General features: G+C 44.2%; 1 protein-coding gene across 1 annotated transcript in view; it reads right to left on the reverse strand.

Annotated features, from left to right (window-relative positions):
- Nucleotides 1-10,046, reverse strand: part of LOC147092775 (NACHT, LRR and PYD domains-containing protein 3-like) — an 83,200-nt gene extending 73,154 nt beyond the window's left edge. The window contains exon 1 of the mRNA XM_085976022.1: nucleotides 9,730-10,046. The gene's annotated coding sequence lies outside the window, so the exon portion shown is untranslated. The remainder of the gene's footprint in view (nucleotides 1-9,729) is intronic.
- Between the last annotated feature and the right edge of the window lie 1,572 nt (nucleotides 10,047-11,618).

The following is an 11,618-nucleotide window of genomic DNA, read 5'->3' on the forward strand; positions in this document are numbered from 1 at the left end:
GTTGCGTTCCATTTTACAAACGCTCTGCACGCCAGCCGCACAATGGGGCGGTCCGACTGAAGTTTGGATTCGGGGCGGCCAAAGGGCGTTGCACGAGGATGTGACGTCATTTTCTGCGCGCGCATCCGGCCGGGCGCTAAACTTTGCGCCGGCGCTAACGGGCAACTTAATTTGGGGCGGGGCGCAAACTGCGCTGCGCCCGGGCGCTACACACATAGCGCCCGAAAATCACTGCTCTTAAGGCGCTAACTGCTGGCGCAAGCAACTGAAAATCTAGCCCGAAGGTCCTGAATTTAAATAAAGGGAACTATGATGGTATGAGACGCGAGTTGGGTAGGATTGATTGGGTAATGTCACTCAAAGGGTTGACGGTGGAAAGGCAATGGCAAACATTCAAAGATCACATGGATGAACTACAGAATTTGTTCATCCCTGTTTGGCATAAAAATAAAACAAAAAAGGTGAGTCAACCGTGGCTAACAAGGGAAATTAGGGATAACATAAGATCCAAAGAGAGGGCATATAAATTGGCCAAAAAAAGCAAACCTGAGGATTGGGAGCAGTTTAGGATTCAGCAAAGGAGGACAAAGGGATTCATTAAGAGGGGGAAAATAGATTATGAAAGTAAGCTTGCAGGGAACATAAAAATTGACTGTAAAAGCTTTTATAGATAAGTGAAGAGAAAAAGATTGGTGAAGTCCCTTGCAGTCAGAATCAGGGGAAATTATAATGGGGAACAAAGAAATGGCAGACCAATTAAATACATATTTTGGTTCTGTCTGCACAAAGGAGGACACAAATAACCTCCCAGAGATGTCGGGGAAAATAGGAACTATTGAGGGGGAGGAACTGAAAGAAATCAGTATTTGTAGGGAAATGGTGTTGGGGAAGTTGATGGGATTGAAGGCCGATAAATCCCCAGGGCCTGATAATCTACATCCCAGGGTACTTAAAGAAGTGGCCCTGGAGATAGTAGATGCATTGCTGGTCATCTTCCAGAACTTGATAGACGCTGGAACAGTACCCATGGATTGTAGGGTAGCTAATGTTTACCACCTTTTTTGAATAGTGGGGTGAGAAAAAGCAGGGAATTATAGACCGGTAAGCCTGACATCGGTAGTGGGGAAAATGCTAGAGTCCATTATAAAAGATGTAATAGCAGAGCACTTGGAAAGCAGCGACAGGATCAGACAAAGTCAACATGAATTTACAAAAGGTAAATCGTGCTTGACTAATCTACTGGAGTTTTTTTGAGGATGTAACTGGTAAAATAGATAAGGGAGAACCAGTGGATGTGGTGTATTTGGACTTTCAGAAGGCTTTCGATAAGGTCCCACATAAGAGATTAGCTTGTAAAATTAAGGGACATGGGATTGAGGGCAAGGTATTGACTTGGATAGAGAACTGGTTGGCAGATAGAAAGCAAAGAGTTGGAATAAACGGGTCGTTTTCCGAGTGGCAGGCAGTGACGAGTGGGGAACCGTTGGAATCGGTCGTAGGACCCCAGCTGTTCACAATATATATTAATGATCTGGACGAGGGAATTGGATGTAGTATCTCCAAATTTGCAGACGACACAAAGTTGGGTGGGAGGGTATGCTGTGAGGCGGATGTTGTGAAACTCCAGTACGATTTGGACAGGTTGTGAGATTGGGCAGAAACATGGCAAATGCACTATAATGTGGATAAATGTGAGGTTATCCACTTTGGTGGCAAAAACAGGAAGGCAGATTATTATTTGAATGGCGATAGATTGGGAGAAGGGGAAGTGCAAAGAGACCTGGGTGTTCTTGTGCACCAGTCGCTGAAAGTAAGCATGCAGGTGCATCAGGCGGTTAAAAAGGCAAATGGTATGTTGGCCTTCATAGCAAGAGGGTTCGAGTACAGGAACAAGGATGTCTTGCTGCAGTTGTACAGGGCCTTGGTGAGACCGCACCGTGAGTATTGTGTGCAGTTTTGGTCGCCTTATCTGAGGAAGGACAGTCTTGCCATGGAAGGAGTGCAGCGAAGATTCACCAGTCTAATACCTGGGATGGCAGGAATGACGTACGAGGAGAGACTGGGTCGATTGGGCTTGTACTCACTGGGGTTTAAAAGATTGAGAGGGGATCTCATCAAAACCTATAAAATTCTGTCAGGCCTGGACAGACTAGATCCAGGAAGGATGTTCCTGATGGCCAGGGAGTCCAGAACTAGGGGTCATAGTCTAAGGATAAGGGGTAAGCCACTTAGGACTGCGATGAGGAGGAATTTCTTCACCCAGAGAGTGGTGAACCTGTGGAATTCTCTACCACAGAAGGCAGTAGAGGCCAATTTATTAAATATATTCAAGAAGGAGTTGGATATATTTCTTAAGGCTAAAGGGATCAAGGAATATCGGGAGAAGGCTGGAACGAGGTACTGAATTTGGATGATCAGCCATGATCTCATTGAATGGCGGAGCAGGCTCGAGGGGCCGAATGGCCTACTCCTGCTCCTATCTTCTATGTTTCTATCTCCAGGACTAGTGTGTATCTGAGTCAATGTGACTCTCTCTGACCATTCTCCCCGGTCCATCTCCAGGACCAGTGTGTATCTGAGTCATAGGGAATCTCTAACCTTTCTCCCCAGTCCATCTCCAGAACCATAGGCAAAGGCTAACATTTAAGGAACAAATGCATGAATTGCAACAGTTATATATTCCTTTCTGGCGCAAAAACACGTGATAGAATTCTTCATTAAGATGGAAAGTGAAAATGTCTGCTCCAAAACTAGGGTCCTAAATCTAAACAAAGGAAACTACGACTGTATGAGGAGTGAGTTGGCAATGAGATTGGGGAGCTTCATTAAAAGGCATGACGGTGGATAGGCAATGGCTAACATTTAAGGAACGAATGCATGACTTGCAACTGTTGAACATTCCTTTCTGGAACAAAAACATAAAGGAAAAGCGGCACAACCATGGCTAACAAAATAAATTAAGGATATTATTAGATCCAAAAGTCATATAAAGTTGCCAGAAAAAGTAGCAAGCCTGAGGATCGGGAGCAGTTTAGAGTTCAGCAAAAAAGGACCAAGAGCTGGATTAAAAGGGGAAAATAGTGTAGGAGTGTAAACAGGCAAGGAACATAAAAGCGGCCGGTAAAAGCTTCTACAAGTATGTAAAAAGAAAAAGACTAGTGAAGACAAATGTAGGTCCCTGACAGGCTGAGACAGGAGAAATTATAATGGGGAACAGGGAAATGGCAGAGCTTTAAAAAAATACATGGTGCCCTCTTCCATGAAGACAGAACCAAATAACTTCCCAGAAATGCTAGGGAACGAAGAATCTAGTGAGAAGGAGGAATTAAAGGAAATTAGTAACAGTAAAAAAGTGCTGAATAAATTAATGAGACTGAAGGCCAATAAATCCCTATGGACTGTTAATCTGTATCCCAGAGTACTAAAGGAGGTAGCCATGAAATATTGGATGCATAGGTTGTCATCTTCCAAAATTCTATTGATTATGGAACAGTTCCTGCAGATTGGAGGGTGGCAAATGTAACCCCACTATTTAACAATGGAGGGAAGAGAAAAAAGAGTGAACTACAGACCAGATAGCCTATCATTAGTAGTAGGAAAAATGCTAGAGTCTATTATAAAGAATGTGATAACAGGACACTGAAAATATCAACAGGATTAGACAGTCAGCATGGATTTATGAAAGGGAAATCATGTTTGACAAACCTTCTGGCGTTTTTGAGGATGTAACTGGTAGAATAGATAAGGGAGAACCAATGGATGTGGTGTATTTGAATTTTCAGAAGGCCTTTAAAAAAGTCCCACATAAAAGAGGTTAGTTTGCAAAATTAAAGCACATGGGATTGGAGGTAATATACTGGCATGGATTCAAAATTGTTTAACAGACAGGAAACAGTAGAAATAAATGGGTCTTTTTCAGGGTGGCAGGCAATGTCTAGTGAGGTACCGCAGGGATCAATGCTTGGGCCCCAGCTATTCTCAATATATATCAATGATTTGGATGAGGGAACCAAATGTAATATTTCCAAGTTTGCCAATGACACAAACCTAAGTGGGATTGTGAGTGGTGAGGAGGATGGAAAGAGGCTTCAAGGCGATTTAGAGAAGTTGATTGAGTGGGCAAATCCATGGCAGATGCAGTATAACTGGGATAAATGTGAAGCTATCCACTTCAGTAGGAAAAACAGAAAGGCAGAGTATTACTTAAATGGTGACAGATTGGGAAATGTTGATGTACAAAGGGACCTGTGTGTACTTGGTCACCAGTCACTGAAAGCAAACATGCAGTTGCAGCAAGCAGTTAGGAAGGCAAATGGTATGTTGGCTTTCATTGCAAGAAGATTTGAGTACAGGAGCAAGGATGTCTTACTACAGTTGTACAGGGCCTTGGTGAGAGGATGCCTGGAGTACTATGTGCAGTTTTGGTCTCCTTACCTAAGAAAGGATATACTTGCCATAGTGTGAGTGCAGCGAAGGTTCACCTGACTGATACCTGGGATGGCATGACTGCTGTATGAGGAGAGAGTGGGTCAACTAGGCCGGTTTTCACTAGAGTTTAAAAGAATGAGTGGATCACATTGAAACTAATAAAATTCTGACAGGTCTAGATAGACTGGATGCAGGGAGGATGTTTCCCCTGCCTGGAGGGTCTGGAACGAGGTGTCATAGTTTCAGGATACAGGGTAGAACATTTAGCACTGGGATGAGGAGACCTTTCTGCACTCAGGGTGGTGAACCTGTGGCATTCTCTACCACAGAAGGCTGTGGAGGCCAAGTCACTGAATATATTTCTAGGCACAAAAGGCATCAAGGGATATGGGGAGAGAGCGGGAACATGCTATTGAGATAGAGGATCAGCACGGTGGCATAGTGGTTAGCACTGTTGCCTCACAGCGCCAGGGACCCAGGTTCGAATCCGGCCTCGGGTGACTGTCTGTGTGGAGTTTGCACATTCTCCCCGTGTTTGCGTGGGTTTTCTCCGGGTGCTCCGGTTTCCTCCCACAGTCCAAAGATGTGCGGGTTAGGTTGATTGGCTATGATAAATTGACCCTTAGTGTTAGGGGGATTAAATACGTGGGGTTACGGGGATAGGGTGGGCTATGTGTTGGTGTAGGGGTTACGGGGATCGGGTGGGATCGGTGCAGGCTCGATGGGCCGAAATGGCCTCTAACTGCACTGTGGGGTTTCTGTGATTCATACTGAATGGCGGAGCAGGCTCAAATGGCCTATTCCTGCTCCTATTTTTCTATGTTTCTATGTAACCATGTCAATGGGAATCTCCCTCTCTCACTGACTGAGAGGTGAGCCGTGTCTGCAGTTCGCTGCAAACTGTAACGTTTGGCTGTGTGGGGCGGGGCGGGAAAGTTTCTATTTACAAGTGAGGCATATTAATCAGAATATGCAACAATCACAACCAGCATTAAATGTGGCTCAATGCGGGAACTCAGAGGGAAATGTCCCCGTGTTGGAGAGCAAGAGACAACAAGAGGATTACAAACAGGATTACATAGGATATACAGGCACAGTAACAGTCCATTCGACCCAAACAGGCCATGCCGGCGTTTATGCTCCACACAAGCCTCCTCCCGCCTTTCCTCATCGAAATCTATCAGCATAACCCTCTATTCCCTTCTCCTTCAATGCTTGTCTAGCCTCCCCTTAAATGCATCTATACTATTCGCTTCAACCACTCCCAGTGGTAGAGAGTTCCACATTCTCACCACTCTTTGGGTAAAGAAGTTTCTTCTTAATTCCATGTTGGGTTGCTTGGTGACTATCTTATATATTGATGGCCTCTATTATACTCCTCCCAACAGAATGGCTAGAGAGAGAATGTTTCCACTTCAAGAGCTTTCATAATTTTAAATAACTGTATTGGGTCACCCCTCAGCCTTATTTTTTCAAGGGAAAAGAGACCATGTTCATCCTTGCCTGATATGAATACACTCGCATTTCTGGTATCATCCTTGTAAATTATCTCTGCACCCTCTCCAGTGCCTCTATATCCGTTTTTATAATATAGCAACCAGAATTGCACGCAGTACTACAAGTGTGGTCTAACCAAGGTTCGATACTGGTTCAGTAGAACTTCCCTACTTTTAATTCTATACCTCTAGAAATAAACCCTAGTTCTTGGTTTGCTTTCTTTATGGCATTGCTAACCTGTGTCACAACTTCTAGTGATTTGTGTATTTGTACTCCTAGATCCCTTTGTTCCTCTACCCCATCTAGAATCGCACAAAGTGAGGTGACCTCCCTATTCTTCCTGCCAAAATAATACCTCACATTTATCTGTGTTGAACTTCATTTGCCAATTAAATGCCCATTCAGCAAGTTTATTAATGTCCTGTATCTTATCCTCAGTATTGATTACTCCTCCCCCCGCAATTTGGAGTCATTCACAAATTTAGAATTTGTGTTTTTGTTTCCCAAGTCTAAATCGGTAATGTAAATTCTGAACAGCAGTTATCTCAGCACTGATCCTTCTACAACACCACTACCCACCTTCCGCCACTGTGAATAGCTACTCTTTACTCCAACTCTCTGCTTTCTGCCCTGAAGCCAGCCAGCATTCCATTCTGCTACTTGTCCCCTGACTCCGCATTCGCTGGCCTTGTTCATCAGTCTATTATGGGTATATTATCGAAGGCCTTGTGAAAATCCACATACATTACATCTACTGCATTACCATTGTCTACTCTCTCGGTTACCTCTTCAAAAAATTCAATAATGTTGGTCAAGCAACATTATTCATATTGAATATTATTATTATTTTTGGTTTCTAGATGTTCTTCTATATTCTCCTTTATTAGGAATTACATTATTGTTCCTACCTCCAATGTTAAGCTGACCGGTCTAGAATTCCCTGGACATGTTCTATCGCCCTTCTTAAATATCGGTATTATGTCAACTATCCGCCAATCCTCTGGCTCTATACCTTTTTCTAATGAATTATTAAATATTTGTAATAATGCCTCTGCTATCTCTTCCCTAGATTCTTTTAAAATGCGTGGATGCAATCCATCCAGACGATGGATTTTATCTTGAGTTTGATTAATTTATTTAATATATAACCTTTATTATTTTAAATGCACTTATGCCATTACTAATCTTATCATCCAATTTCATGTCCTCCTGTTCTATCTCCCATTAAATACTGAAGCAAAATAATTATTTAATATTTCTGCCATCTTTCTATCGTTACCTGTGGTATTGCCCTGACTATCCCTTAATGGCCGTATTCCCATCCCAACCTTCCATTTTTTATTGATGTACCTATAAAATATTTTAATGTTTTGTTTTATGGTCCCTGATAATTTAATTTCATCGTTCCTATTAGCCTCCCGAATTGTTTTTTTGACTTCTCTCCTAATCTTTTCTTATTCTCTCTTATCATGCACTCCCCTGCTGTCTATGTAGTTAATGTATGTCTCTTTCCTTACCCTCAATTGTGCCCTTATGGCTTTATTCATCCACAGAGTCTCATTATTGTTTAGTTTGTTCTTCCCTTTTAGCGGAATATATTTTCCCTGCACTCTGTTGAAAACCATTTCAAATGTTTCGCATTAATGTTTCCAATTGCTATTCTGCATCGTTGCTTGTAAATATTGTTGCCCATTTTTGTTTCCCAAGTTCTATTCTCAGCCCCTCAAAAACAACTTTTCCCCAATCTATTAACCTGGTTTTCATCATACTTGCGTCCTTCTCAATTATCATCTTAAAGCGTATTATATTATGGTCACTATTGCCTATATGTTCCCCTACCATTACTTCTCTTATCTGCTCTGGTTCATTCCCCATTACTAGATGCAATATCGAATCCTCCCTTGTTGGGCTTTTTACATATTGGGTTAGACAGGAGTCCTGTAGACATTGTAGGAACTCCATTCCCTTATCCCCTTTACCTACCTCTTCTGTCCAATCAATATCACAGTAGTTGAAATCCCCCATGATTATTCTATGTTTTTACTCATTTCCCTAATTTATCTGCATATTTCTTCCTCCACCTCCCTTCCACTATTAGGTGGTCTGTAGATTATGCCTATTAATGTGATTGATCCTTTATCTTTTATCTCTATCCATATGGATTCTATTTGTCTTGCGGATATCTGCATCACTTTTTTCTACTGCCATTATGTTATCCCTAAGTACAGGTACTCCACATCCCATTTATCCCTCTATCTTTTCTAAATATGTTATACCGTGCAATGTTTAATTCCCAGTGCTGATTTTTCTGTAGCCATGTCTCAGTAATCACTACTACGTCTGGTTCCTCGTGTCTTATGATTGCCTTCAGCTCCCCTGTTTTATTACAGAAACTGTGTGCATTTTGTACAGAGTTTAACTCATTTTAATAGGATTTCCTCTCACTCCATGTTTAATCATCTTACTAAATTTAACCTAGACTCTCATCACAGCTCAGTCCCTTCATCTCAGCTCTCACCCTGAACAATTCCAGCCAGACTCCCTCCAGAGCCAATCTGTCCTTACTGCGACAGGCGTCTCAAGCTCAATACACCGAGTTCCAGCTCATTGAACAACTGCAGTGACCTCGAGTATTGTTTAGAGCATGAATCCAAGGTTTAGTGATTTCTGGATCTAGAGCGAACTCTGTGACCCTCTCCCAGTCATTCCCTATTCACGCTGTATTCCAGCCTGTAACTCTTCATTCCAGAGTATTTGGCCCACATTGTGTTACATTAAACTATTTCCACAACCCCACCGCTGTCTGCCTGACCAGCCTAGGATTGGCGGACACTGTGGAGTCCGTGTTCCTGGTTACTCTCGCTTGACCCCTCTTAACAATGAGGGGGATGGTGGAGTAAACTTGAGGTCATCCAAAACTCAGCAACCCATGTCCTAACTCACACCAAGTCCCATTCACCCGTCTGCCCGGTGCTCGCTGACCTACAGTGGCTCCCGGTTAAGCACAGCCTCAACTTCAAAATTATCATCCCTGTTAGCCTCGCCCCTCCCTATCTCTAATCTCCTTCAGCTCCACAACACCCCCCTCCCCCTTAGATATCTGCACTCTTCAAATTCTGCCGTCTTGAACATCCCCGATTATAAAATCGCTCAACCATTGCTGACAGTGCCTTCAGCTGCCTCGGCCCGAAGCCCTGGAACTCCCTACCTAATCCTTTCCACCCTCCTTTAAGACTCTCCTTAAAACCGACCTCTTTGACCAAGCTTTTGATCACCTGTCCCAATTTCTCATTACGTGGGTCAGTGTCAATTTTTTTTTCTTATAATACTCCTGTGAAGCGCCTTGGGGCGTTTTACTATGTTAAAGGCGCTATATAAATACAAGTTGTTGTTGTGGTTAATGGGAGCAGGTTGAGCCGCGGGCCCCAGTGTTGGACAGACCGTTCTCAGTCACTGTGCGAGCGGACACAGGCAATGGCGATAGCCGCCAGGGAATGGATTGGCCACAGCGGCCCGTGGAACAGAATCTCCCCGGGAGAGCCCGGCTTTAAAAGGGAAGAGTAAAGAATCAATGCGGAGTGAGACAGAATACAGGTTGGAGGCCAGTTCATTAAATATATTCAAGAAGGAGTTGGATATATTTCTTAAGGCTAAAGGGATCAAGGGATATGGGGAGAAGGTAGGGACAGGGTACTGAATTTGGATGATCAGCCATGATCTCATTGAATGGCGGAGCTGGCTCGAGGGGCCGAATGGCCTACTCCTGCTCCTATCTTCTATGTTTCTGAGCTCCATTCACATTACCTTGGTCCCCGGGATTCTCTGTCTCTCTGCAAGCTCCGTCTGTGGAAATTCACTGCAGCCATTTGAGCTGATCCTTGTTGAGATTTGTGCCAGAGTTTCACCCTCTGGTGAAAAGGTGGTTTTTGCTCTTAGAAATTCTTCAGATGCAAAACAATCTATTTTTAGAAAGAAGAGCGGAGTTTCTGGTAAAAACCAATCGAGCCGGTTTGACAAGTCCTCGCCCCGTTCAACTATAGACAAAGTGAGTTAGAAACATTTCTGTATCACTTCCTGTTCAGTCAGTGCAGCAAAACAGACCCAGTGTTAGATCAATTGTTCCATTAACATTTGGGACATTGTGGAAACTCCCACCGATCGCCTGATGTTTGGAGATTGAGTCAAACACCTGAGAGCGCTTTCATGAGCTGAGGTGCTGAGGTCCGAGTGAGGGGATGGGCGCAGATCCACTGTGTGGGTGGCGAGCGCCAGAGTTCCTCAACCTGGTCCACATCACCTTCAAAACTGAGAGCGTCCCCAAAAGAGGCAGTGTGTGAACACAGTCTGTGTGTGTGGTGAAGATCCTCAGAGAGGAAGAGGGTCCAGAGCCCACCGCAGTCTCAGCTGCCGAGGATGGGGTAACACTCTAATTCATCTCACTCCATCCCTCTGAAGATTGAGAAGGGCGGTGCAGTGGGCTGGTCCCCGGGACCCTCGCTGTTAACAAGAGCCTCTGCCCTGGGAAACTGTCCGAGTTCACACTGAGAGAATGGCTAGAGCTGCGGGGAGGGGGCCCGTGGAACATCATCTCACCGGGAGACACCGGCTTTAAACAGGGAGATTAAAGTTACACACTGGACACGGGCTGCAAACTACATGAACCTTACCTGGATCCGCAGAATCTCCCGTTCCGTGTGCAGCTTGCGAGTTCTGTCTTTGTAAACTCATTGCCACCAATCAGGAGGCTGTTCCTGGTTTTCTTCCTGCCAATCACAGTTTGGTAATTGGAGCTGATCTTTGTTATTTGAGATTTGAGCCAATCTCTGCCCTCTGACTGGAAGCTGCTGTTTCAAAATACTAATCGAACCGGTTTGACAACTTGTTTAACGATGAACAAAGTTAATTAGAAACAATTCTTTATGAAGTATTATCCCAATAAAAGAGACACAGTTCTACGAATGAATTGTAATGCCTCTATCTTGGACTTCACTTTCAGACCAACACCTCAGAGCCGGTGTTTCAGTGCGGGGAGGACCAGCCGCCTCGAAGGACCAACACATTAACCATTTCACTGCTGAAAGGTGTCCTTGAATGGGGAGGAAATGATGTCTCCATGGTCACTTCTCTCATGTGAGTGGATGGTATTCAGTGCCGCTCCCTGTTTACCCATCACCCCTGTGCTCACTGACCTACATTGGCGCCCGGTCCAGTAACGCCTCGATTTTAAAGTTCACATCCATGGCCTCGCTCCTCTCTATCTCAGTAACCTCCTCCAGACCTGCAACCCTCCGATAACTCTGCTCTCCTCCAATTGTGGCTTCTCGTACATCCCTGATTTCCTTCATCCATCCATTGGCCTTCAGCTGCCGCGGCCCTAAGCTTAGGCATTCCCACTCCATCCTGCTTTAAGCTTCTCTTTAATACCTACCTCTGTGAACAAACTTTTGCTCACCTGTCCTAATATCTCCTAAGGTGACTCGGTCTCAATGTTTTTTCAGATTACGCTCCTGGAAAGGAGCTCGGGAAGTTTCACGACATTAAAGGAGTTGCAGAAATTCGTATTGTTGTTCAGAGACAATGAAGAGGCAGCAGGTGGTTCAGTCCGAGAAGAGGGGGCGGTTCAGTCCGAGAGAGGAGGGTTTCAGTCCGAGAGAGGGGGCGGTTCAGTCTGAGAAGGGGGGAGGTTCAGTCTG

The sequence above is a fragment of the Somniosus microcephalus genome, unplaced genomic scaffold, assembly GCF_052327205.1.
Source record: "Somniosus microcephalus isolate GS21.2 unplaced genomic scaffold, FLI_Smic_1.0 unresolved_chr2, whole genome shotgun sequence".
Taxonomy (NCBI): Eukaryota; Metazoa; Chordata; class Chondrichthyes; order Squaliformes; family Somniosidae; genus Somniosus; species Somniosus microcephalus.